General features: G+C 47.0%; 1 pseudogene across 1 annotated transcript in view; it reads left to right on the top strand.

Annotated features, from left to right (window-relative positions):
- The window catches only part of LOC143632181 (NADH-ubiquinone oxidoreductase chain 2 pseudogene), an 8,929-nt pseudogene extending 6,866 nt beyond the window's left edge, over positions 1 to 2,063 (top strand). The window contains exon 3 of the transcript XR_013153488.1: positions 1,874 to 2,063. The product of XR_013153488.1 is annotated as an NADH-ubiquinone oxidoreductase chain 2 pseudogene (transcript). The remainder of the gene's footprint in view (positions 1 to 1,873) is intronic.
- The last annotated feature ends 2,188 nt before the right edge of the window (positions 2,064 to 4,251 follow it).

Here is a 4,251-nt window from a genome sequence, read left to right as displayed (position 1 = left end):
TTCGATTAGGGCTGATCTCCTCAACGCATCCGCTGTTCAATCATCTGCTGCTGATGGTCTTGTTGTCGCAAACGGTCTTCTGTTGGCAATTGAATCAACTCTTACTGCTCGAGTAGACGGTCTTCTTGGTGAGTGAATCATCTTCATCCTATAATAAATAAGGACATTTACACCACCTATTACAGGTCAGGTCCTAAAGCTATAGTGTAATTCCCTGTGACTATTGACAAGAGATCCTTCTATGCTTTCACCGATAATCACATCCAACTACATCCAGGAATCGCATCTGCCAAATGTGGTTTCGGGACCAGGCGTGTAACCTCGATAGCATGTGCCCTTGCCACCCAAGCCTATTAGTCGCTTAGATAAAGAAGGAAGCCCTTCGGGAGCTATTCTTTCCCTGATATTGGCAGGACTTACTAGCCCCTAGCTGTTTCAATGGTAGGAGCAGGGGATTGAAGAGGGACATCCATGCTAAGAAGAAGGGATTGGTCGTAGGTTCAAATCCTACTTGGGGAGAATTTAGAGTTCTCGCTTTTCTGACTTAGCGCCCCCAGTCCTTCTCCTTAGTTTCTAAACTAGCAGAATCGCAGGACATCAAAAGTGGGAAGTTTCTTGTTGGTTTTTCTTACTCACTCTTGAATAGGTGAACTTGGTTCGTTCAATTCTTAGCGAGAAGAAGGATGGGAATGAATGGGAAGACTGGAGTAGTCTCTTCATTAGCCGGAAGGAATTAGTCTCCACTAACCTCATTCGAAGAACGAACAAGAAAAGGCTTACAGTTTAGGTAGGATAGATCGATGTGGTCCAATGGCTAAAGCTCTGCCAGCTTCTTGTAGACTTACTTCTCTTTAGGCTCCGAGTTCTTTATTTATTATTATTTTAAAAATGATTCTTCGCCACTAGTGGTAACGAAGTTCTTGGTAATTAGCAAGGGGGAAGGAAGATCTCCACTCATTTCATCCATTCAGTGCCTGCGGTGAGGAGCGACCCACAAAAAACGAAGGGGGAAAGCTTGCTTGGCTTGCTGTAGCCCTATTTTTAGGCTTGGTAAGCATAAGCTATTGTTGTAGGCTCGAGAAGGGTAGGCTCGCAGCTTCGGTCAGCAGAAGAGCCTGACTTTCTATAATTAGTCAAGCGCTAGCGCCCAACCGGGCTTTGAAGGGATAGGGAAAGGGAAGAAAAGAAAGAGGGTCACTCCTTTTAGGAACATGGCTCGTTCATTCACTTGCTCATGAACTCGCAGCTTCGCCAGAAGCTACGAAGGGGGGCCTCGGCCCGGGAAGGGGAGAGTGGCCGAGTGGTCAAAAGTGACAGACTGTAAATCTGTTGAAGTTTTTCTACGTAGATTCAAATCCTGCCTCTCCCACTTGTTGTAGACTTTAGAGAAGAGAAAAGAGGCATTCGTCAGCGTAGGAAGGCCAACCGAGCGAAGCTCCTTTGGCCGTTCCGTGAAGTTCAATTGTATCGTATGTTAGTTAGAGAGGTTGGCGAACTACTACGATCTATAGATTCCCCATCCGTATCCAATCCCAACGAGAATAGAAGCGAGTAGCTTCCGGCTTGGCTTGTAGTCGTAGTCTTTTAGCTTATATAGTCGTCGGCCTTCCTACACGCACGCGCCCGCCAGAATGCCTCCTTGGTTCGGTATGAAGCCAAGCCGATACATACGATAGGTGAAGGAAAGACCCCCATTTCATAGCGCCTGGGGAACGCAAGTTTGCTCGAGGATTGGAGAGGAGAGGTGGAAGAAAAGGCTCGGGATGAATTTAGGAGTTTTTGTGCGAGCCGTATGCGGTGAGAGTCGCACGTACGGTAACGAGGGGGTTCGCGTCTATACGTGTAGTGTGGTGGTTGGGCCTACCTACCCTATTTGTTCCATGATCTATGGGTCTACTGGAGCTACCCACTTTGATCAATTAGCCAAGATTTTGACCGGATACGAAATCACCGGTGCTCGATCTAGTGGTATTTTTATGGGGATTCTATCTATCGCTGTAGGATCCCTATTCAAGATCACTGCAGTTCCTTTTCGGGCGGCTGTAGGACGGACGGTTGCCTAGCCGGGCGAATCTAAGTTCTCTTCCGGTCAACTGTCCACCCAGTCAAGTGCAAAAAAAACACAGTAGAATCACGCAACGCACGCTGCTGGTGTGCTTCCTGCTCGCGAGGAAAGAAAGAAGAGCGACAAGGTTAAGTTCAGATTTGACTGTTTGCAGCATGGGAGCAAATTACCCAAAAAATACCTGGGAACAATGAAAAAAAAAGATATCTCGGTAACGAAAACTATAGGGGGCTGTATTGGCGAGATCCAACGGTGAACAGCTGCCCAAAAGAAAAACCGCCTGGAAGTCCGAGGACCTTTAGTACTGTACTCTACCCCCGAACTAGCAGCCTTCGCGCCAAGCAAGACCGCCCTTGTCCCTTTCCTTTATCCATTCCGCATCCTTCTTTGCTTTGTTCCAATAGAGTCTAAGGCAAAGCTAAAGTGGTTCGTATGCCTACTTTACCTACTTGACGAAAGGGAACGAACTTAGTTTCGTTTCCGGGTTTATGGATTGGATTCAGTCAGCCTCACTCCTTCCTTTTTATGTTGTCGTGATGGTTACCGGCGAACGCTCCCAAAGGAGACCCTCTCGAGTTTCCGGCTGTTTTCTATATTGAAGTAGCCTTTCGTCGCCCCGAAAGAAGTCACTATCAAAGAGCTCGCCCTACTGAAGTACCAAAGGTGCGCTCAGCCGGTGACTAAGAAATGGGTTTGCGCTTGAATTTCAGTGATGAGGTTTTTCGAGGGAAGTAGGGCTCTTATTGACTAAAAGTGGGTTCTTCGCTTTCCTTTAGAATGAAAGTTGCTATGAAGCCCCTACTACTTACTTTGTTTGATTCAAAAGGCGAACGCCCCCCCCCCCCCCCCCAACAAGTCGTATGGGGTGGGGTGCTTGTGATAAGCTGCCTTGGATATGAGGAATTAGAAAAAAGAAAATAAAAAGAAAGGAAAAGTCCGGTATTTGACGAAGATCTTTCTATCAATAGATAGGAATGAGTGTTTGATATAGGGGATAGAATCCATCTGCTCTTTCTCTCTCCATTTTTCTTCCACTCTAACGCGGGCCGGGCGGCGGCGGGCGCGGGAGGAAGAAATCTAAGAGAAGACGCTCTTCTCTTAGGTCCTTTTTTTTCAGTGCAGGAAGGCGCTCTCTTTTTGTCATCCCTGCAGCTTTCCTTTCCAGATTTTTTATTGAACGCATGGCGTAGCTAGGACCCTTCAAATCATGTTTGAGCCTATGTTCCAACCAAACAAACCCACCTCCTATTTGAGTCAGGCTGGAAAGAATGTCCGCCAAGTTCAGATAAGGGAATGCTTCCCCCAACCATTAAAGGAAAGGCTCGACGAAGGGAGGGAGATGCGGCGGGGGAAGGAAAAGGCTTTCGGAGATCGAGGCCACTTTATAGTCCATAATTTCATAGAGATAAACGGTTCAGCTCCCTTCTAAGCCTTTAGAGGATTAGAGGAATCATCGATGAAAGTGTTACTTACTTACTTACTTACGAAGATCGACTAGATAACCTTCTACTGACAGAGTGGTGGGTGCTACTGTCTTATCTTATCCCTTCTTCTTTTACCCCGGCCCGGGGCTGGTCATTCAGTTCAGTCAAGTTCATATGCTTTCCAACATGGGAGTAAAGGGAGTTGGTAGCATTCCCCTGGCTTTCCATTTCCAAGAAGTCTGGGATAAACTAGAAGACTAACTCCTTCCCCTCCTAGGGCTTCAGCAAGGTGTCTATTCTGAGGCTTAGGAGAATGAAGCAGCCCCGGCTGTGAGTGAACTCCCCTCTACTTCCAGGCAATAGCACTAAACCTAAAGTATCTTCTCTTCTCGGGTTCTAGCTTACGTTTGAGTTTTGTCTGACTACAAGGTAATTTTTCAGCTGGAGCAGAAGTGGATGAACAACACCTCCTTTCCCTGCATTAGCGCCCGCTTTTCCACATCCACTTCAGGGAGAGAGCAGGTATAAATCATAGCTTTAGGCTTTCGAGCCTTTCTTCCTAGGACAGAAGCCTTTACTTGAACTTGAGCGGTTGTCTGGAACTGATGCTACACCTTGGGGCTGCAGTCCCTTCTTCTTAGCACGGATGTCCCTCTTCAATCCCCTGCTCCTACCATTGAAACAGCTAGGGGCTAGTAAGTCCTGCCAATATCAGGGAAAGAATAGCTCCCGAAGGGCTTCCTTCTTTATCTAAGCGACTAA

This window comes from Bidens hawaiensis, unplaced genomic scaffold (assembly GCF_021521415.1).
Source record: "Bidens hawaiensis isolate Kalapana, Puna unplaced genomic scaffold, B.hawaiensis_p1.1 tig00006368_1, whole genome shotgun sequence".
In the NCBI taxonomy this organism is placed as follows: domain Eukaryota; kingdom Viridiplantae; phylum Streptophyta; class Magnoliopsida; order Asterales; family Asteraceae; genus Bidens; species Bidens hawaiensis.
The sequence above is the reverse complement of the archived record's forward strand: the minus strand, read 5'-3'. Positions and strand labels throughout refer to the sequence as shown.